At 38.7% G+C, this 24,938-nt stretch overlaps 1 protein-coding gene across 2 annotated transcripts in view; it reads right to left on the bottom strand.

The window, feature by feature from the left end:
• Positions 1-24,938, bottom strand: part of ACVR2A (activin A receptor type 2A) — a 104,202-nt gene that overhangs the window by 46,471 nt on the left and 32,793 nt on the right. The gene's annotated exons all lie outside the window — the stretch shown is intronic.

Below are 24,938 nucleotides of genomic sequence, written 5' to 3'. Positions count from 1 at the left end.
AATATGTCCTTTAAGTCTGCTGTTTCTTTGTTAATTTTCTTTCTTGAAGATCTATCTAATGCTGTTAATGGGGTATTGAAATCCCCTACTATTATATTATACTATTGCTGTTGATCTCGCTCTTTAAGTCCATCAAAGTCTGCTTTATATATTTAGGTGCTCCTGTATTAGGTGCGTAGATATTTATAATGGTTATATCTTCCTTTTGGATTGCTCCCTTTATCATTATGTAGTGACCTTCTTTATCTCTAACTATGGTCTTTGTTTTAAAGTCCATTTTATCTGATATAAGTATTGCTACCCCAGCTTTTTTTTCATTTCCATTTGTGTGAAATATTTTTTTCCATCCTTTTATCTTCAGTCTGTGTGCATCTTTTGATTTAAGGTGTGTCTCTTGTAGACAGCATATGTATGGGTCCTGTTTTCTTATCCACACAGCTACCCTATGTCTCTTGATCGGATCATTTAATCCATTACATTTAAGGTTATTACTGATATGTAATTGTTTATTGCCATTTTTTTCTTTAAAACTGTTTTCCTCTTTTGCTATATTCTTTTTTTCCTTGATCTGTTTACAACAGGTCCCTTAGCATTTCTTGCAGCCTTGGTTTGGTTGCAGTAAATTCCTTGAGTTATTTTTTTATCTGTAAAGCTTTTTATTTCTCCTTCAATTTTAAATGATAGCCTTGCTGGATAAAGTAGTCTTGGTTGTAGGTTCTTGTTCTGCATTACTTTGAATATTTCTTGCCATTCCCTTCTGGCTTCAAGTGTTTCTGTTGAGAAGTCAGAAGTCATCCTTTTGGGGGCTCCTTTGTAGGTGATAGTCTTTTTTTCTCTAGCAGCTTTTAATATCTTCTCTTTATCATTCAGCTTTGGTATTTTAATTATGATGTGTCTTGGTGTTGGTTTCTTTGAGTTTCTCCTTAATGGAGTTCTCTGTGCTTCCTGAACATGTGAAATGTTTTCCTGCCTTAATTGGGGGAAGTTTTCCACTATGATATGTTTGAACAAAGTCTCTATCCCTTGTTCTTTCTCTTCTTCTTCAGGAACCCCTATGATGCGGATGTTATTTCTCTTCATGTTGTCACAGAGCTCTCTTAGAGTTTCCTCAGACTTTTTGAGTCTCTTTTCTTTATTCTGCTCTGCTTCCGTGCCTTTATTTATCGTGTCCTCTAACTCGCTGATTTGATTCTCTGCTTCATCCATCCTGCTTTTAATTCCTTCCATTGTATTCTTTATTTCAGATATTGTATTTGTCATTTCTGCCTGATTCTTTTTTATTATTTCAATGTCCTTTTTTATATTTGTTATCTCTTTACTTACGTTTTCGTAATGGCCATCTATGGTTGTTCTAGTATCTTTGAGCATCCTAACAATCGTTATTTTAAACTCTGCATCTGGTAATTTGGTTATATCTGATTCACTTAGGTCCTTTTCTGGGGATTTCTCTTGGTTTATTTGTGTTGTATTTCTCTGCCTCCACATTTTCTCTTCGCGAGAGTGGCTGTGATCATGCGCTCAGGTGTACAAGCGTTGGTGGCCTTGGCCTTTGCCCCACCCCCGTTGTGTGACGTTATGCTCGGTCCTAAGGGCACTGGCGAGCACCTTTGCTCAGCTGCGGGTCTCCGCCTGTTTCCAGGCTTTCGCCCTGACCTTGCAGGAGAAGCCGGCTGGAGGGATGGCTGCTAGCCTTGGCTCTACCGCCGGGCAGGACTGCATGCCCAAGCTCAGCTCATTAGCGGAACTCCGCCTCTCTGGGCTTTTGGCTCCACCCCCGTGGGAGGAGCCGGCTACCAAGTCAGACCGCAAGCCTGGGTTGCACGGGCAGGGCAAGGCTGTGCTCCTGTGCCCTTGCTCAGGGACTGGTCTCCACCCTTTCCGGGGTTCCCGCCCTTCTCCCGCAGGCTGGAATACAGGCTGCCGGCAGCTGAGCTTGACCGCTTTTGCACGCTCCCTTCTCCCCAGCCGGACAAGACTGAGCTCACACCTGAGCCCAGTGGTGGCCAGCTGGCCTCTGCCCCTGCCAGCAGAACCGCACCCCTGACTCCCGCTGCCGTCCGCCCTCCAGGGGCGCCCCAGCTCGGACCCTAAGACTCACCACTGTAGACCCCAATGCTCCATCCTTCTATGCGACTCTGCTCTGAGTGCCGCGGGGGAGCTAGTTTGGCTGCTCTCCTGCTTCCCTTTGCTGGTATTGCTGTTTCTGGGGGAAACATTCACTTCTGCTTTGGGGAGTGACTCGTCCTAGGGGTTAGGGTGACTATCTCCCAAAATGTTTCTCCCTGTGCCTCCTAGATTACACTCTCTTCCTGTTACACTGGTCCTCTCCCCTCTCCCCCCGTCCCCAGGAGCCCCAGGTGAGTGGTTGAGAGAGATGTTCTGCGCGGTCCCTTTAAGAAGGATCCTGGGTCTGAGAAATCAGACTCTTTCTCACAAACAGTATCCTGACTTGTTTCCAGCTAAATACTGTCCTTATGCCTCTTCTGGGCTCTGGGGCTGCAGGCTGGGGCTTTGTTCCTGGGACTCAGGACCCTTCCCCCTCTGCTAAACTCACTTCCCGCCACATGAGTCTCTCCCTGCTGCCGTTCGCTCTGGGGAGCTGGGCAGCCCTCTCCGCTTTTCCTACCAGTCTTGGTGTGGCTTCTTCAGTGTTCCTTGGTTGAAGAGTCCTCTTAGTTTAGTCCAAAGTTGGTTTTTCCAGATGATAGTTCTTAAAATTAGTTTGTAATCCACTTTGGTTCTGAGAGGTAGATGTTGGTACGTCCGCCTACTCCAGCGCCATCTTGTCTTCCTCGAATTATCGCATAACCAACTTTTATTTCATTGGTGAAAATGCACTATACAAAAGGCTGAAAGTACTGGAGTATCTGCACATCCCCTGATCCCCTAATTTTTGTGAGCAGATATTTACCATCTTATTCTTAACTTCCAAGAACTACTGATCTCTAAACTTTTAAAAAATTAATTTGCTATCATATTTCATTTCTATAACCATTACCTCTTCCTCCAAAAAAGAACATATTTGCTAGTTAATTCATAAGAAACAAGGAAAAGCACTCAAAGTCTAACAACCTGTCTCTAAATATACCAAAGTTACAGTAATATAAAACATGCACCCTTCCTCCGAAATCCAAAGAAAACTAAGCAAAAGTTTCATATAAACATTCTAAATCAAATGTATATCTGAATCTAGTTTATAGTTACTGGCCTCTTCTATTAGTAAAAATGTAGAAGTTGTATTTGTAAAAGTCATGTTTTCCCTCTTTAAAGATAAATACATGAATTCAACATCTTTTAACAGTTACCAAAGTTATTTTAGCTACTAGCTTATCTGGATCTTATAAAAGAGGAGTAGCAGGAATAATGAAATGAGATTAACACACACATGATTACTTAATATTACAAAGTATATTTAAATCTTTAACATTTATAATTTTAAAATATTTTTCCAAATTTAGCTTTAATCCTTACCTTCTAAACTGAAAGAAAAAATTTTTTCAACACTGTAATAGTTTTTCTGTATTGTTGAATACTGCCCAAAAATCTAACAACTTGTTCTATGGTAATTACTACAAAAGAATTATTTTAATAGTATCTCAATAGATTTTTACCCCCACAACTTAATGAAACAAAACATCGTACCACAGGCAACAATTTTTACTGTAAGCAGTTATACTTCTCTGTATAACCACTCAGTAGTTAATAAATATAATTTTGATAAATTATACACTAATAGTTTTAATGAAGATCAAAGTTATAGCAGAAAATAGTCTAAAGCCTGTCAGAAAACTTTATATAAGTAACTGTAAAGCATACTATATTTAATCTATAATTTTATCACCACTAATAAAACTTTCACTTGAAATATGTTTACACTGAAAACGAGTAATATTTACTTCAACAATAATCAATAACTGATAGGTTTTACTATGTGAATAATTAAACTATTTTCTAGTATGCCACCTCCTATATCTGATTAATGAAACTAAGCTAATAATAGTAAAAGAAACTTTTTGATTTCTAGTATGACAGATACCCTGGAAAAGTGGAATTTAAGAATAATAAATAATGTTAAGCCACTTACTTTTTTAAAATTAAACATTTTTAAATAATGATAGATTTATACCCAGTTGTATGGAGTAATATAGAGAAATCACATGTACCTACCCTTAACCAGTTTCCCCAAAAGGTTACATCTTACAAAACTACAGAGTAACTATGATACTGACATTGATATCCACCAATCTGATTCAGATTTCCCTGGTTTACTTGGACTTATTTGTGTGTGTGGGTATTTAATTTTAACAATGTTTTTCTGATATGTAGATTCCTGTAATCAAAATATCAAACAGTTCCATCACCACATCCATCTCCCTATTTACTTTTAAATCTAATAGCAGAAGAGTGCCAACACATTGATACATCCTTGCTTATGTTCTAATAAGTTAAACATTCTGAAAAGAATATGTTAGCCCACTTTGAATGAATTCCACCATTTCTTCAACATCCTCCCACTCAGAAATGATGGAAATATAATATCCATCATTCTCTTAAAAAACAAAGATCCATAGAACCCTAACAATTATTGGGTTGTTCCTAATCCTTCATTTGTGAAACATTTAAACATGGAGACAAAAATTTTTTTACTAGTGAGCCACTGAGAGATACCAAAATAAGATTCAAAGAAGTTCAACTATAGGGCACTTTCCTCCAAGTTAAAAGCCACTTTTCCAGCGCCAGAAACTAAGGGCACAAATGGCCAATGCTTAGGTTCAGATCTACCCTCAAAATGAAGTCTGGAATCAAAATATGTATAAGCAGAAAGCAAAGAAATTCAGAGACACTGAGACTTTAATAATAATGCTACTATTGCTTCCCCTTGTCATACTCAGTGATGTATTTGTACACGGAAGAGACAGAGAAGGGGCAGAAGCAACAGGACAGAATTGAAAAGGATAGAGACAAAAAAGCAGTTGAAAGGACATGGGTTAACAACTGTATCCTTCAAGAGCTGTTCTCAGTGAAGCAGCTGGCTGGCTGGTGACTCAGATGTCAACAATTCTAATCCCTGGCCTTCCACTAAATCTGAAGACCAATTCCTGGTGGTTTTCACATACTCCCTTCCCACTTAGCACTTATGCCCACCTGACTCAGTTTTCAATGAAGAGCAACTTTGCTTTTTAAAAACAAATTAAGAAGAAACAAGTACAATGAAAGTTAAAGCCCCAAAATATTGTAATAACTATATACAGGGTGAGATGAAAGTAGGTTTACAGTCATTCATCTGGAAAACAATACAATAATTAACAAATAATAATACAAGAATAAACTCTGTTTTGCGTACCCACAATTGTAAACCTATACTGCTCACAAAAATTAGGAGATCAGAGAACATGCAGATATTTCTGTACTTTCAGCCTTTTGTATAGTGCATTTCCACCAATGAAATAATTTAGTTTTGCATCTCATTTGCATAAACTTTCTTTGACTTGTCATTTGCTTTTCTGATGTTCCTGCTTAATAAAAAAAAAGTCAAATGCTTTTTTTATCACTTCATTTTGAAATATCCCCTAATTTTTGTGAGCAGACTTTCCCCACCCTGTATGGTGCCACGTGAATACTAGAAATATCATGGGGACACTCTGTAACATATACGACTGTCTAACTACTCTGCTGTACACATGAAACTAATACAAAATAATATTAAATGCAAACTGTAATTAAAAAAAAAAGCTTAAATCCAACAGGAACTTACATACACCTACAAGTATTAAACATCTCAAATTTGATGAAGAGAATGACAGTGATAAATTGATGAAAATTATGTCCTAGGTGCTGCAAAATCCAAGCTCCATCTCTAACATTAGCATTTTCCAATATAAATAACCCCTTATGTCATATATCTGACACCTGAAGAAAGGCTCTGAAGTAAATACCTTACAGAAAAGGCAGTAGCACTGGTGTAAGAAAATTGGTTTTACCAAACCAAGTTTTAATTTTTTGTTTACTTTGATATTTAGGAATTTGTAATTTTTGTGTCAGCTATTTCACTGATTTTACATCATATACTAAAAAGGGAGAAATAAAGGAGACAAAAAGTGAGACATATTACAAGAAAAACAGAAATAACAATGAGTGAGCAGACTGTTGAAACGAGAAGAAAAAAGACCAAAACCTAAGGACTGTTCTTGAAAATGAAGGCATTTAATCCTTTCAAGAGCACAGTACCTGGCATGCAATAAAGCTCAACAGTTCTTAACAGAAGGGTACCAAACAGTGTACCAAACACTGCCTACTATCCAGTTTTCTCCTTCCCTATTTGTTAAGCCACAAAATCTTAACAGTTTTCACTAATAGACTGCAATGTTTCCGGATCGCTGAATCTAACTTAAAAAGAAAGGCTGAGAAGTACAGACATAAGAACTATATGATTCCATACAGAGGTGGGACACAAAAATGAAACTCAGGGACATGGACAAGGGTGTGGTGGTTACCAGGGGGAGGGGAAGGGAGGAGAGGGAAGGAGGAGGGGGAGGGGAGGGGCACAAAGAAAACCAGATAGAAGGTGACAGAAGACAATTGGACTTTGGGTGATGGGTATACAACATAATCAAATGTCAAAATGACCTGGAGACGTTTTCTCTGAATCTATGTACCCTAATTAATCAATGTCACCCCATTAAAATTGTCTAAAAAAAAAGCCAGTCATGTCCTATGATTACTTTTTCTTTTTTCTTTTCTTTTCTTTTTTAATTTGGGCTCGTCCTGTCCGGGTCCAACCTACACCTCTCATCCTGGCTCCACCCTACCCCAACTGGCCCTGCCCACTCCCAGGACCCAATTTGGTCTGGGCCGCCTGCCCACCTATGATTTTCTTTTTTATAAAAACATTTTCTGTGATAAACAACTTTAATCTGCAGATAGTAGGTTTGTCCCCTTCATTTCTCACCTGTGTTAATATCCTCTTGAATCCTGAGGAAATCAGACACAAACATGTAAAGTTTTGATGTACAACATTTTTTATGATCATTTTCAAGCTGGAAGTATATTATTCCTACTTTATGCTATGCAGCCAGTACCTACAATTTATGCCTCCAGAGACAACAAGAAACTCAGAGCAATATTTCCAGTGTGTGACTTGCACAACCTCCATCAAAATCATCACAATGCTGATTTCTGGGACCCAATCCAGACTCAGTAAATCAAATTCTCTAAGAGTGTTGTTTGTTTGGAATGCTGCATATTTAATAAGAGTTTCTACACATTAAGATACGTGTAGGGATTAGATATGAAAACAAGTTGCATCAAACACTGTAACTAATACAAAGAAGACAGTCAATAATAGTCTATCCTCTCTGGAAATGCAGAAAATGGGGGATTATATTTTATCCCCAGAGAAAGTACCCTAGCAGTTAGTGTTGCTTTTTGTTCTGAGTTGGGTTTTTCTGTCTGTTGAGAGCAGAGCAATTAATTGACAGAAAAAAAGTATGAAAGATCGACTATAGATAATTTCTAAACAAGATTTTTACTTTAAACAATTGAGTCACAGAAATTATGACAAATATTCCTAATATAAATATTATTAGGAATTATTTCTAATAGTAATATTCCTAATATTAAATGTTTTAAATCTCTAAACTTAAAAATTAGAACAATCTTTCTTTCAGATTATATATTTGCCTGGCTTGAACGTCATAGTCCTGCTTAGCTAACTCTGTTACTAATAAAAGAAAAGAATTAAATGAGATGCGGGAGATAAAAATAAACTCATTATTTTATGCATAGGAACTCTAGTATCAAATATGTAATAAGACCTGTGATCCACCAAGACTCAAATAATACATAAATCATAAATTTATAGCTAAGAGTCTGCATATATACATATATATTATAAATTATAATGTATGTTTCTATAACATGGATTTTAAATATAACAATCCATAGGATTCTAAAATTTATTTCTTCACTTAAACTTATTTTTACAAACTTAAAGGCATCTTACTTGATCCTCACAACAATCCTACAGGGGAAATAGAAATAGATATTACTATTCTTACCCAACTCCTACTCTAGATTTATAATACGAGTACATTCATACTTGAACCAAAACAAATCTTGGAATCATCCTTTCTGGTGGGGTTAGATGTGGTCTGAATCAGCTATGCTTGAGTGCTAATTAGAATTTCCTTGGCTCTACCCTCATAGATTATTTCAGTGAGTCTAACATGGGACTCAAAACTTGTATCCAGTACTCAAGGTGATTCTAATGTTAGGAGGTCCTCAAACCACATCTTTAGAATCACTAATTAATTCAATCCCAACTGAGTCTCAGAAAGATGAACTGATTAGGTCATTACTTAGTAGAGCTGGGACTCAGTCCTAGACTTCTATTCTTACTTCCAACTAGCCACACCATTCACAAAACAAGACTTAGAAAATCTTTCTTCATTTATTTTAATTATGAGTAAAAAAATTTCATCAATGATCAAAAGGTTTCATCAAGCTGAACTCTGAAAACTGCTGTAAAGCAGTAATAGCTTAGTAGATATGGTGTGAGCATGTATTCTAAAAAAACACTAACGTAACTCTTTTTTCCTTCCTCTGGATATTCCAAACTAAGAGAAGTACAGGAAGGTGTGTCATACTGGTCAAGGTCACTACACACACAATCTCATTTAATCTATAAAATTGTATCAAGTAGACAGTATTTCTGCACATTTTGTGGAGAAACTGAGGCTTGGGTAGCTGTAATTTGCAAGGAATATAAAGTTAAGTGGTCAGGCCAGGACTGGACCAAAGTTAAAAGTATGAGCTCTTACCCTCACTTATACATTATCTACTTTGGCCCAAGTCCCCATCACTAGATTTCATTCACTGCCTAAGCAATAAATTTGGATATAATATTCTGCATCTTTCATTTGCTCTTTAGTCATTAAGAACTCTATATGGTTCTTATTTTATAAAAGTCAATCATTTACCTCAGACCCAGCCTTCTCTACTATCTTAGTGTAAATCATCCACTACTGCCTCCTTGCTACCCATATTATTTCTCTGCAATCAATTTTATCTGCTGATCTCAATGGCTTCTCTTGGGTGTCATTATGAATGACTACTGCTCTCTTCCAAAGTGTAATGGCACAGCCTAGGCTATAAAGCCCTTGACTGGGAAAGATGTTTCCCTTAAAATGATAAGCAATTACCTTGTCCCTCTTATAGAATATTGGCCATTGTCAATTTCTGCCATTTCCTATTTTCATCTTCTTTTGAATGTCTGCTGTGCTTATCTTCCAAATGGTTTCCCTACCATCTCCCAAAGCTCTGTTTCACACAAGTTTCTCAGGCTGGCTCTCTTGAAATTTCATACTGTTTCATACAGAATTCCCTGTGCTAGGTATATCTTAATGATCCATGTGTGCATCTCTTACGTCTTCCTCAATTTCCTGGCATCATCATAATTTCACTGAGCACTCTAGGCCTAAGTTGTCCAATAAAGTAGCCATGTATGGATACTGAGCACTAAAAATGTGGCTAATCTAAGTTGAGTTCTGTCGTATTAAATATACACCAGATTTCAAAGACTTATTACAAATAAAAAAAAACCTCAATAGTTTTCATATTGAGTACATGTTGAAACATTTGTATCATAATATACTGAGTTAAATAAAATATAATTAAAATTAATTTCATCATTTTCTTGTTACTTTTTTAAATGTGGCTACTAGAAAATCTAAAATTACGTTTTGTGGCTCCCATTTGTGGCTTACATCAGAGTTCCTCTGCAGCAACACTTTAAACACTGCACCATCCTGAGCTTAACTGGCCTAATATTTTCATTATAATAAATGTCGTATTAGACCATCACTGAACATACCCACTTTTTTCAACCATCACTTCAAAGTTAACTCATCCTGTAAAAATATCTAAAACAATATTTCATCATTAATAATATATGTGTGCACTTTAAGGAACACCATCTGGAAATGAAGCTACCATGAATGTCTCCAAAGTGAGAACTACAAGTTAGGTGTCTAGTAAATTAACTACTCAAAGGCACATAACCATCCTGTCTATTCCAAAAACAGTCCTCTCTTTTACTTGAAAATTACTTGCAAAATTTTTTCTTATTAATCTCTCCTGTGTATGTAAGACAGTGTGCCCAAGAAGGTAAGGCAATGGCTATCTCTAACAAAGGAAAAGGAAAGTCCTAGAAAGCATAAAAAGACAATGCCACTTCTATTGCTAAACTAGCTATATGTAAAACCACATGTATATATAATTCTGGGAGTTAAAAGCTACATTATTAAAAAAAGAAAATCATGTAACTTTTAGAAAGGACATATTTATCAGGATCTGCCACAAATCCTTCTCAACTGGATAACCTAGAGATAGTGGTAGGTGACTCAGATTTTTACCATAGTCATCTACTAGTATTTCTGTCAAAGGAAGAAATCAAACTAATACTTCTTTAATTGTCTGAGCCAAAAGATGCATCTATGACAACTTTCCTGTTTTGCAGAAGTGGCAGTGATAAACCAAAACATCAGATGAAAAGTCCTGGCAGTCTGAATGATGTCAGACTAGGAGAAAAGCAAAAGAGAGAGGTTTCCACTGAGAACTTACTCTGAAAACATTTTGTTGTCAAAATGTAAGCTATCAGTGTTTTAGGTCGACTACTAAACATGCTGAATATCCATTTATCCGTTAAAACATAATAAGAAGCTTTTTATATCAAGGTAAAAATTTTAATTGAGCTTTACATAATATGTTCAATGTGAAAAAAGTAATGCTAAGACTCCTTTTTGACAGATGCAAAACTGGTAAGTGGGATACATTTAAGAAGTTATCTTTCAAACATTAAAATTTCACTGTGGGAGAATAGAGAGATCCAAAATGTCAGCAAAGCAGGTGGAAGCTCCATTCACCACCTCTCAGAATCGAACTGGAATTACAATTAAATTATAGAACAATCATACCCGAACAAGACTAACTGAAGACAAGTCTTATAACAGGATTTACAGAAAGAAGCCAAATCAAGACTGGTAGGAAGGGCAGAGATGTAAAAAGGGCTAGCCCCACTCCAACCAGCAGTGGCTGGAGGGATGATATCGCAACTGCAGGGGATTCTCCAGAGAAGCGTGAGGCCTAAATCCCAAGGCAGGCTCCATAGCCCAGAGCACCACAGCCAGTAAGAGGCACCCACATAATAGCTGCCTGTTAAAAGCAGCAAGGTTTTGGTTGCCAGGGAGAAAATGGAGTCTGCTAGAGACACAGGCATCCTCTTAAAGGGCCAATGCACAAAATATCATTAACAGCCACTTACCCTGGCTCCGGTGGAGGGAGGGCTAAGCAGACTAAAGTCTCATGAGGAAAGTCTAAGGGCAGCGGCACTGGGGAGTTGAAGGGACAGCCATCAGGATCCCTGTGCTGAGTCATTCTTGCATGGAGCACTCCCCTCCTTGAGCCTCACCCTCTGGACTCACTCTTGCCTCAACCTGTGGTGCCTTGGGACTTTTGCTGACCTGCCCCTCCCCACCCCCCGATGTGTTGCTGGTAAAAGCCTGCCCTGGTACACAGCTCAGGACCAAAAAAGGAAGGCACAAACTGGATTGCCTGTAGCTCCAAACAGGTTACTGCAGGCCAGTTACAGACAGAGTATGGCATTGCCCTGCACCAGTGTCTCTGCCAATAGGTCCACTTTGTGCAGTCAGTACCTACACAGCAACTCACATGCCATGGTCATTGTCACGGTCAGGGTTGAGCCTCATTGTCAGCCAGCCTAAGTGCTGATCTCACACACAAATGGGCCAATACCAATCAGGGCTCAATTGCAATAGGAGGGCCCACATAACCCACACAAGGGACATTGCTGGAGCACCCAACTCAGGTGATCAAAGAGACAACACCACAAGGCCCCACAGGATAGCTACTACATATGGCCAATCAATGAAGACAAGGAGTCAAAGCAGATCTATCTAATACATAGAAAAACACAAAACGGTAGCCAAAATGAGAGGATAAAGAAATAGGCCCCAAATGAAAGAACAGGAGAAATCAAAACAAAAAGAGCTAAATGAAATGGAGGGAGGCAATTTATCATATATACAGTTCAAAGCAATGATTAGAAGAAAGTTCAACAGCATGAAAAGGGACATAGATCATAAAAAAGGACCAGTCAGAAATGAAGAATACAATATTTAAAATGAAGATTCCACTGGAAAGAATAAACGGTTGAATGAAGAAAAGGATCAAATCAGCAATGTAGAAGGCAGGGTAGAAAAAAACACAACCAATCAGAGAAGAAAAAATAGAAGAAATTTAAAAATGAGGATAGTTTAAGGGAATTTAGGGACAGCATGAAGTATAACAACATCTGCATCACAGGGCACCAGAAGAGAGGAAACAACAATCATGAAACGAGTTAACGGAATAACGACCAAAAAAATTCCTAATCTGGTGAAGTAAAAAGACACTCAAGTCCAGGAAGTGCAGAGAGTCCTGAATGAGATGGACCTAAAGAGGCCCACACAAAGACATATCATAATTAAAATAGCAAAGGTTAATGACAAAGAGAGAATCTTTTTTTTTTTTTTATTGAAAGGAAGAAAGGAACCCTGCCGGGCACTTCTCCCGGGGGAGAAGGGCACCAGTACAAACTAGGGGGACAAATTTTATAGGGTAAGGGAGAGTCCCAAACAAGTGGGTGTTGAATCAAAAGTCTTGGTATGTCCGGAATGCTCCTCCTTGGGGTGCCTGACCAGCTTCTTGGAAGCCTCAGGGGCGATAGTCCAGTAAGTAAGGGTGAAGTCTGACAGATAAGCAGAACATCAAAAGGGCAGTTGGAATTCCTGGTAAATTCATGTATCTATCACTTTCTTGTACAAAAAAGGCTCTTCACACTTCAGAATAGTTCAAGACCCTCTGAAGTCCTAAGCTCCTGTGTGAAGTGCAACAGGAAGTGGGGCGTAGACGTTCCAGGTCGCGTCCCAGCCTCACCACTCCCCAGCTCCATGACCTCAAGAAAGTCACATCTCTTCGTGCCTCTGTTTCCTCATCTGTCCGAAGGGGATTGAACAGTGCTGCCTCACAGGCGGGTCCTGAGTGCCGCGACCAGCTCAGCATTGGTGTGCACGAAAGGAAGGCGCTGCAGGACTTATGAAAAAACACAAGATACAACATAGAGAAAAGATGGGTACAGGGGACTCCCAGCCTCTAGGACTGAGAGCCGACAAAGAGAGAATCTTAAAAGCAGAAAGAAAAAAGTTAGTTACCTACAAGGGAGTTCTCATAGGACTGTCAGCTGATTTCTTAACAGAACATTTTGGGCCCAAACAGATTGGCATGAAATAAAGTGATGAAAAGCAAGGACCTACAAACCAAGACCACTTTACTAGCAAGGCTAGCATTTAAAATGGAAAGAGAAACAAAAAGCTTCCCAGACAAGAAAAAGCTAAAGAAGTTTGTTACCACCAAACCAGTATTACAAGAAATGTTACAGGGCCTGCTTTAACAAGAAAAGGAATAAAAAGAAAAAGAAATACGGTTTTATAAAAATGGCACTAAATAAATATCAACAATTACTTTAAATGTAAATGGCTTAACGTTCCAATCAAAAGACATAGGGTAGCTGAATAAGAAAACAAGATGAGATTCTGGCCAGTTGGCTCAGTGGTAGAGCTTCAGCCCAGCATTTGGATATCCCAGGTTCAATTCCTGGTTAGGCATACAGGAGAAGCACCCATCTGCTTCTCCACCCCTCACCCTCTCGCTTCTCTCTTTCTCTTCCCCTCCTGCATCCAAGGCTCAATTATAGTGAGTTGGCCCCAGGTGCTGAGGATGGCTCCATGGCCTCTGCCTCAGGCACTAAGAAGAGCTCAGTTGCTGAGCAATGGGGCAATGCCCTAGATGGGCAGAGCATCACCCCCTAGTGGGCTTCCCAGGTGGATCCCGGTTGGGGCACATGTAGGAGTCTTTCTCTGCCTCCTCTCCTCCCACGGAAGAAGGAAAAAAAGAAAACAAGACTCATATATATGCTGTCTACAAGAGACCAACTTCAGAACAAAATATATACACAAACTAAAAGTAAAGGACTAGAAAAAGATATTCATTCAAATGGAAAGGAAATAAAGTTGGGGTAGCAATATGTGTATCAGACAAAACAGACTATAGTAAGACACAAAGAAGGACATATATAATGATAAATGGAAAAATTCAACAAGAAGATATAACCTTTCTAAACACATATGCACCCAACATAGGAGCAATTAAATATGCAAATCAAACTTTGATGGAAATAAAGGGTGAGACAGCAATACAATCAAAAGTATTGACATCAATAGATAGATCTTCCAGGCAGAAAATGAACAAGGAAATGGTGGCCTTAAATGACACACCACATTGGATGGATTTAATGAAAACTTCAGAGCATTTCACCCCAAAGCAGGTGAATATACATTCTGTTCAATTGCACATGGAACATTTTCTAGAATAGACCACATGTTGAGACACAAAATAAGTCTCAATAAATGTAAGAAGACTGAAATCATATGAAGCATCTTCTCTGACTGTAACGGTATGAAACTAGAAATCAATCACAAGAAAAAGAAAACTGAAAAAACACACCAAGACAAGCAGTCTAAATAATGTTACTCAACAATGAAAGGGCTAACAATGAGATCAAGGATGAAATGAAAAGATACCTTGAAACAAATGAAAATGAGAACACAACAACCCAAAATCTATGGGACACAGTGAAAGGAGTCCTCAGAGAGAAATTCAGAGCATTTGCAGGCCTACCTCAAGAAAAAAGAAAAAATTTCAAATAAACAATCTAACTTTAAACTTAATGAAACTTTAAAAGAGCAAAAAATAAAGCCCAAGTGAGCAGAAGGAAGAAAATAATAAAGATTTAAAGAAGAAATAAACAAAACCGAGTCTAAAATAAACAATACAAAAGATCAATGAAACCAAGAGCTGGTTTTCTGAAAAGATAAACAAGATTGGCAAACCTTTAAACAGACTCATCAAGAAAAAAGGAGAACCCAAATAAATAAAATCAGAAATGAAAGATGTAACTTGAACTGACACCAAAAAAAATATTGTAAAAAAATATTATGAACAACTCTATGCCAACAAACTGAAAAATCTGGATAAAATGGATAAATTTCTAGAAAGACAGAATCTTCCAAAACTGAATCAGGAGCAATCAGGGAATCTGAACAGACAGATTACAACTAGTGAAATTGAAGCAGTAATCAAAAACACTCCCAGCAAAAGTTCTAAACTAGATGGCTTCACAGGTAAATTTTACCAAATATTCAAAAAGTTACTAACACTTATCCTTCTCAAATCATTCCAAAAAAATCAAGAGGACAGAAGACTCCAAAGCTCATTTTTAGAAGACCAGAATTATCCTAATTACAAAACTAGATAAAAACACTATAAAGAAAAAAAATTAATGGCCAATATTCCTGATGAACAGAGATGTTAAAATCCTCAACAAAATATTAGCATACCAGATCCAGCAATACATTAAAAATATTATACACCATGACCAAGTGTGATTTACTCTGGTGATGCAAGGTTGGTAAAATATCCTTAAAATCATAAACACAAGACCAGGAAAATGATGACGTAGTAGGCAGAAGTTACAACTCCAACCTGCCAGAACCAAAGTGGATTACAATTTAACTTAAGAACAGTTATCTTGGCCCTGGCCGGTTGGCTCAGTGGTAGAGCGTCGGCCTGGCATGCAGAAGTCCCGGGTTCAATTCCCGGCCAGGGCACACAGGAGAAGCACCCATCTGCTCTCCACCCCTCCCCCTCTCCTTCCTCTCTGTCTCTCTCTTCCCCTCCTGCAGCCGAGGCTCCATTGGAGCAAAAATGGCCCGGGCGCTGGGGATGGCTCCTTGGCCTCTGCCCCAGGCACTGGAGTGGCTCTGGTCGCAACAGAGTGATGCCCCGGAGGGGCAGAGCATCATCGCCCCCTGGTGGGCGTGCCGGGTGGATCCCGGTTGGGCGTATGCGGGAGTCTGTCTGACTGTCTCTCCCCGTTTCCAGCTTCAGAAAAATACAAAAAAAAAAAAAAAAAAAAGAACAGTCATCCTGAAAAACCAACTTTTGACTAAACTAAAAGGAATCTATAACCAGGCATCACCAAAGGAACCACACCGAGACTGGTAGGAAGGACAGAGATGCAGAAAGGGCTGCTTGCTCCCAGGAATAAGAGGCAGCCTGGAAGGTCTCTCAGGGCCGCGTGGGTTGCCCGGGGAGTTGTGGGCCCTCAGCCCCAGGACCAGACCAGAACCCCAGCCTAGAGCCGCAGAGACTAGAGGAGGCGTACGGACAGTATTTAGCTGAAAGAAGAGCTAGATTACTGTTTGCAAGAGGGAGACAGAACTCTCAGATGCAGGCTCCATCTTAAAGGGACCACGCAGAAAAACCTCATTCATAGCCACTTGCCCAAAGCTCTGGGAGCTGGAAACACAAAGAGGATTGGAGTTACAAGAGGAGAGTTTGGTTTCAAGGGCACAGGGAGAGACTGTAGGGGAAAGCCACCCTTACCTCTGTACTGGGTCACCCCCAAACCTAAAGTGGCCATTTTTCCTGGGAGAACCAAGCCAGCAAAAGGAAGCAATGACCCCGCCCACCAGAGGCTCTCCTGCTCCAACCAGTGCAAATAGACGCTTAGAAGCAGGGGCACATCAGGGACACAGGTTTTGAGTGCTGAGGTCTGGCATATACTGCTCTCACAAACTGCTGAGTACCCTCTGAAGGGCAGGAGGGCCCGGCTGTGGTGGGTGGCCCCGGTGCTCCGCCAGCACAGTGGCAGAAATCGGAGCCCAGCAGGGCACCCATACTGCAGCAGCAAGGGGCAGAACCTGGCAGCCCACACAGCAGTGGTGGGGGTGGAGCCCAAAGAGGTCTCCCATGCAACCGCGCGCCGGGCAGTATCGGTACCCGAGTGCCTGAGGAGGCTGCAGCAGCAGGGGGCCAGCGGAAAGAACATACCTCAGGAATAGAGAGGCCACACACACTGACCAAGAGTAGATAAAAGCCAGCTTAGGAGTTCAGCTGATATTTACAACAGCATCAGGGCCCAGCAGAGGCAACCACAAATTCTGAATCACCGGTAGCTCCCAGAAAGTTTGTTAAGGGCCAGTCATAAGCAGTGGACCCTACTAGTCTGCACCAGGTTCCAGCCAGGGAGGTCCACGGCTGGTATATCCAGTGGCCAGATATGGAGAACATCAGCTCAGGACCTAACAGCCCTAGTTAGAGTGGTATCTTAAGGAAAGTCTTCTCACACCTGGCCCAGCTAAGACATAGAAAACGCTGACACAAATAGCAAAAAGAGCAGTAGCAGCAGACAAGTAGGCCACAGCGGATTACAAATAACAGCTGAGGCCAATCCAAGAAGATCTGGAAATGACACAACTGAAAGCTGGAGGCAGACAACACCACTCTATACTCAGCTAGCTACACAAACAGCACATCCAAAGAAACAGTCTATACAGAGACAAAATGGGAAGACAGAGAAATGCAATTCCAATAAATCAACAAGAGAAATCCCCAAAAAAAGAACTGAGATGGAAATAGCCAAGATACAGGATGCAGAGTTTAGAATTATGATAGTTAGGATGATCAAGGATCTTAGAGCAACAATAGATGGACATAACGAGCACCTAATCAAAGAGATAGTAAGCATCAAAAAGGACACTGAAATCATAAAAAGGAATCAGACAGAAATGACAAACACAATATCAGAAATGAAGACTACACTAGAAGGAATTAAAAGCAGGATGGATAAAGCAGAGAATCAAAACAGCGAATTAGAGGACAAGATAAACAAAGGCACAGAAGCAGAACAGCAAAAAGAAAAGAGGATCAAAAAGTCTGAGGAAACTCTAACAGAGCTCTGTGACAACATGAAGAGAAACAACATCTGTATCAAAGGGGTTCCTGAAGGAGAAGAGAAAGAACAAGAAATAGAGAACCTGATTGAAGAACTCATAGCTGAAAAGTTCCCTAAATTGATGAAGGGAAAAGTTACACAAGTTCAAGAAGCACAGAGAATCCCATTAAAGAGGAACCCAAAGAGATCTACACCAAAACACATCATAATTAAAATACCAAAGCTAAGAGATAAAGAAAGAATACTAAAAGCTGCAAGAGAAAAGCAGTCAATTACCTACAAAGGAGTCCCCATAATGATGACATCCAACTTTACAAAAGAAACACTTGAGGACAGAAGGGAATGGCAAGAAATATTCAAAGTAACGCAAAACAAGAGTCTACAACTGAGACTTCTTTATCCAGCAGGGCTATCGTTTAAAATTGAAAGAGAAATAAAAAGCGTCCCAGACAGACAAAAAAAAAACAAAAAACTCAAGGAATTTATTACAACCAAACCAATGCTCCAAGAAATGTTAAGGGGGCTGTTGTAAAAAGAACAAAGGGGGGAAAAAATCTAGCAAAAGAGGAATGTGGATTTGAAGAATAAAAAGTCAATAAACAACTATATATCAATAATAACCTTAAATGTAAATGCATTAAATACTTCAATCAAAAGACATAGGGTAGCTGTGTGGATAAGAAAACACCACCCGTACATATGCTAACTCGAGAAACCCACCTCAAAACAAAAGATACACACAGACTGAAAGTAAAGAGATGGAAAAAATATTTCATGCAAACGGGAATGAAAACAAAGCTGGGGTGGCAATATGATAAAATGAACATTAAAACAAAGGCTATAGTAAGGGATAAAAAAGGTTACTACATAATGATAAAGGGAGCAATCCAACAGGAAGATATAACCATTATAAATATCTATGGGCCTAATATAGGATCATCAAAATATAGAAGATTTTGATAGACATAAAGGGCAAGATCAACAGCAATACTATAATAGTAGGGATTTCAATACCCCACAAACATCACAAGAAAGAAAATTAACAAAGAAACAGCAGCCTTAAAGAATACACCAGATCAACTGGATTTAATAGGTATCTTCAGAACCTTTCACCCTAAAGCAGCAGAATATACATTCTTTTCAAGTGCTCATGGGTACATTCTCTAGGATAGACCACATGTTAGGACACAAAACGAGTCTCAATAAATTTAAGAAGATTAAAATCATATCAAGTATCTTCTCTGATCACAATGGCATGAAACTAGAAATTAACTACAATAGAAAAACTGAAAAACATTCAAATACTTGGAAACTACCATGTTATTATTATTTATATTAATGGGTTAACAATGAGATCAAGGAAGAAATAAAAAATTTCCTTGAAGCAAATGAAAATGAACATACAACTCAAAATTGATGGGACACAGCAAAAGCAGTCCTCAGAGGGAAGTTCATGGCCCTGGCCGGTTGGCTCAGTGGTGGAGCGTCAGCCTGGCGTGCATGGGTCCCAGGTTCGATTCCCGGCCAGGGCACACAGGAGAGACGCCCGTCTGCTTCTCCACCCCTCCCCCTCTCCTTCCTCTCTGTCTCTCTCTTCCCCTCCCGCAGCTGGGGCTCCACTGGAGCAGAGTTGGCCCGGGCGCTGAGGATGGCTCTGTGGCCTCTGCCTCAGGCGCTAGAATGGCTATGGTTGCAGCAGAGCAGCGGCCCAGATGGGCAGAGCATCGCCCCCTGGTGGGCATGCCGGGTGGATCCCGGTCAGGCGCATGCAGGAGTCTGTCTGACTGCCTCCCGGTTTCCAACTTCAGGAAAAAAAAAAAAAGAGGGAAGTTCATAGCATTACAGGCATACCTTAAGAAGCAATAAATGCTCAAATAAACAACTTAACCCTGCATCTAAAAGAACTAGAAAAAGAACAGCAAGTAAAGCCCAGAAGAAGTAGAAGGAAGGAATTAATAAAGATCAGAGTGGTAATAAATGACAGAGGCTAAAAAAACAATACAGAAGATCAATGAAACCAAGAGCTAAGGTTCTGTGAAAAGGTAAACAAGACTGATGAAACCTGGCTCACCAGACTCACCAAAAAAAAAAAGAGAGAGAGAGAGAGAGAGAGAGAAAGGACTCAAATAAAATTAGAAATGAGAGTGCAGAAGTAACAATTGACACAGCAGAAATACAAAGATTGTAAGAAAATACTATGAAGTACTGTATGCCAAAACATTAGACAACCTAGGTGAAATGGACAAATTCCTTGAAACATATAATCTTTCAATAATCAAGAAGAAACAGAAAACCTAAACAGACCGATGACAACAAATGAGATAGAAACAATGATCAAAACACTCCCAACAAACAAAAGCAATGGGCCTAATGGCTTCACAGGCAAATTCTACAAAATTTTAAAGAACTACTCCTATCCTTCTCAAGCTATTTAAAAAAGTTCAAGAGGAGGGAAGACTTCCAAGCTTGTTTTATGAGGCAAGCATAATTCTGATTCCAAAACCAAGCAAAGACAATACAAAGAAAGAAAACTAAGGGACAATATCCCTGATGAACTAAGATGCTAAAATTCTCAACAAAATAATAGCAAACTGGATACAGCAATATATAAAAAAAATCATACATCATGATCAAGTGGGATTTATTCTGGAGAGGCAAAGCTGGTACAATATTCGCAAATCAATGTGATTCATCATATAAACAAAAAGAAGGAGAAAAATCACATGATAATATCAATAGATGCAGAAAAAGCATTTGATAAAATCCAGCACCCATTCATGATCAAAACTCTCAGCAAAGTGGGAATACAAGGAACATACCTCAACATGATAGAGGCCATCTATGACAAACCCACAGCCAACATCATACTCAACAGGCAAAAATTGAAAGCAATTCCCTTAAGATCACGAACAAGGCAGATGTGCCCCCTTTCACCACTTTTATTCAACAAAGTTCTGGAAGTCCTAACCACAGCAATCAGACAAAAAGAAGAAATAAAAGGCATCCAAATTAGAAAGAAGAAGTTAAACTATCATTATTTGCAGATGATATGATACTACTGTACATAGAAAACCTTAAAGTCTCAGTCAAAAACTACTGGACCTGATAAATGAATTCAGCAAGGTGGCAGGATATAAAATTAATATTCAGAAATCAGAGGCATTTTTATACACCAACAATGAACTGTCTGAAAGAGAAATTAAGAAAATCCCCTTCACTATTGCAACAAAAAAAAATAGAGTACTTAGGAGTAAATTTAACCAAGGAGATTAAAGACTTGTATTTGGAAAATTATAAAACATTGATAAAAGAAATTAAGGAAGATATAAACAAGTGGAAGCATATACTGCGTTCATGGAGGAAGAATAAACATCATTAAAATGTCTATATTACCCAAAGCAATTTATAAATCCAATGCAATACCAATTAAATACCAATGACATACTTCAAAGATATAGAACAAATATTCCAAAAATTTATATGGAACCAAAAAAGAACATGAATAGCCTCAGTAATTTTGAAAAAGAATAGAGTGGGTGGTATCACACTTCCTGATATCAAGTTATACTACAAGGCCATTGTACTCAAAACAGCTTGGTACTGGCATAAGAACAAGCATATAGATCAATGGAACGGAACAGAGAACACAGAAATAAACCCACACCTTTATGGACAATTGATATTTGACTAAGGAGGTAAGAGCATACAATGGAGTAAAGACAGTCTCTTCAACAAATGGTGTTGGGAAAATTGGACAACTACCTGCAAAAAAATGAAACTAGACCACCAACTTACACCATTCACAAAAATAAACTCAAAATGGATAAAAGACTTAAATGTAAGTCGTGAAACCATAAGCATCTTAGAAGAAAACATTGGCAGTAAGCTCTCCGACATCTCTCGCAGCAATATATTTGCTGATTTATCTCCACGGGCAAGTGAAATCAAGAACAGAATGAACAAATGGGACTATATCAAACTAAAAAGCTTTTGCACAGCTAAAGACAATATGAACAAATAAAAAGACAAACCACACAATGGGAGAACATATTCAATAATACGTCTGATAAGGGGTTAATAACCAAAATTTATAAAGAACTTGTAAAACTTAACACCAGGAAGATAAACAATCCAATCAAAAAATGGGCAAAAGAAATTGAATAGACACTTCTCCAAAGAGGACATACAGATGGCCAATAGGCAGATGAAAAAATGCTCAACATCACTAATCATTAGAGAAATGCAAATTAAAACCACAATGAAATATCATCTCACACCAGTCAGAATGGCGCTCATCAATAAAACAACACATAATAAGTGCTGGCGAGGATGTGGAGAAAAGGGAACCCTCCTGCGCTGCTGGTGGGAATGTAGACTGGTGCAGCCACTGTGGAAAACAGTATGGAGATTCCTCAAAAAATTAAAAATGGAACTGCCTTTTGACCCAGTCATCCCACTTTTAGGAATATATCCTAAGAATACCAAGTCACTGATTCAAAAGAAGAAATGCACCCCCATGTTTACTGCAGCATTCTTTACAATAGCCAAGATTTGGAAACAGCCCAAGTGTCTGTCAGTGGATGAGTGGATTAAAAAGCAGTGGTACATATACACAATGGAATTCTATGAGGCTGTGAAAAAGAAGGAAATCTTACCTTTTGCAACAACATGGATGGACCTGGATGGAAACTATTATGTTAAGTGAAATAAACCAGGCAGAGAAAGAAAAATATCATATGACCTCACTCATTTGAGGAATCCAATGAACATGTGAACTGAGGAGCGGAATAGAGACAGAGGCAGGATCAAAGGGACCAGAAGGAAAGCAGACAGAAGGAAAGGGGATGAGAGGATGGGATCAGAAAAGGGAAAGAGATTGGTAAAATCATATATATACGTAACACAGGGTTATAGAGAGCAGGAAAGCAAATCCTGAAGGGAAGGGGGCAGGCCGTGGGAAGGAAGGGGACAAGGAGGATGTTGAGAACACAGGGGTGGGGAGATGTACTCGGTGGGACACTCGAATCTGTGTAAACACAATAAATTAAAATTAAATAAAAATAAACACAATATAGCTCATAAGTAAAATAAAGGATAAAAACCACATGATCCTATCAATAGATTCAGAAAAAAGCATTTGATAAAATCTAGTACCCATTTATGTTAAAAATTCACACCAAAGAGGGAACAGAGGGAACATACCTCAATGTAATAGACTACATATGACAAACTTATAGCCAACATCATGCTCAATGGGCAAAAACTTTAAGTGTTACCCTTAAAAGAGTAGCAACAAGACAAAGATGTCTGCTTTTAGCACTCTTATTAAATTTAATACTGGGAGTCCTAGTCATAGCAAACAGACATGAAGAAATAAAAGGCATCCAAATTGGAAAAGGGAGAAGTAAAACTATCATTATTTGTAGATGAAATGATACTGATGATATAGAGCACCCAAAAGATTCCACCAAAAAACTACCTGAACTAAAAAAAGAATTCAGTACAGTATAGGGGATACAAAATAGATATCCAGAAATCAGCTGCATTTTTTATACACCAATAATGATCTATCAGAAAGGGAAACTAGAAAAACAATCCCACTTAGTATTGCTTCAAAAGAATAAAATACCTAGGAATGTAAAAAACCAAGGATGTAAAAAACCTGTACTCAGAATTGTAAGTATCTGAAGAAACAAACTGAAGAAAATAAGTGGAAGCATATACTGTGTTCATGGACAGGAAGAATTAACATCATTAAAATGTCCATGCTACCCAAAATAATCTAATGATTCCATGAAATTTCTGTCAAGACACCAATGATGTATTTCACAGAACTAGAATAACCAAAAATGTATACAGAACCACAAAAGACCCTGAGTAGCAACAGCAACCTTGAGAGAGGAGCACAAAGTTGGAGGAATTACCCTACCTGATATAAAACTCTACTATAAGGCCATACTAGCAAAACAGCATGGTAGGTACTGGCATTAAAAGAGACATATAGATCAATGGAACAGGATAAAGACTACTAAAACAAACCCATGCCTATATAATCAATATTTGACAAAGGAGGTAAAAATACATACAATGGGATAAAGACAGTCTATCTAATAAATGGTATTGAGAATATTGGACAGATACATGCAAAAAATGAAATCAGACCACCTTCTTACATCATACATGTGAAATGGAGACCACCTTCTTACATCATACATATGAAATGGATTAAAGCCTTAAATGTTAGACTCATAACCATAAAGATCCTAGGACAGCGGTTTTCAACCTGTGGGTCGCGACCCCGGCAGGGTCGCCTAAAGCCATCGGAAAATACATAATGCATATCAGGTATTTACATTCCAAATCATAACTGCAGCAAAATTACAGTTATGAAGTAGCCACCAAAATTATTTTTTGGTTTGGGGTCACCACAACTTGAACTGTATTGCGGGGTCACGGCATTAGAAACCACTGTTCTAGGAGAAAACATATGCAGTAAAATCTCGGACATTTCTTGTAGTGATATTTTTTCTGATATATCACATCAGGCAAGGGAAACAATAGAAAAAATAAACAAATGAGATGAAAACAAATTAAAATGTTTTTCACACAGCAAAGTAAACTATCAACAAAATGAAAAGACAACCAACCTACTGAATGAGAGAAAATATTCACCAACTTAATAAGGGGTTAATATCCAAAATTTATAAAGAACTTATAAACCTCAACACCCCCCCCAAAAAACAATTAAAAAATGGGCAAAGGACCTGAATAGACACTTCTCCAAAGTAGACATACGAATGGCCAAAAGACATATGAAAAGACACTCAAGTCACTAAACATCAGAGAAATGCAAATTAAAACCACAGTGAGATATCTATCACCTCACACCTGTCAGAATGGCTATCATCAATAAATCAACAAAGTGATGGAGAGGATGTGGAAAAAAGGGAACCCTCATGCACTGCTGGTGGAAATGCAGGCTGGTGCAGCCACTGTGGAAAGCAGTATGTAGTTACCTAAAAAATTT

This window comes from Saccopteryx leptura, chromosome 7 (genome assembly GCF_036850995.1).
Source record: "Saccopteryx leptura isolate mSacLep1 chromosome 7, mSacLep1_pri_phased_curated, whole genome shotgun sequence".
In the NCBI taxonomy this organism is placed as follows: Eukaryota; Metazoa; Chordata; class Mammalia; order Chiroptera; family Emballonuridae; genus Saccopteryx; species Saccopteryx leptura.
Note: the sequence above shows the minus strand (reverse complement) of the source record. Positions and strands in the feature narration are given on the sequence as shown.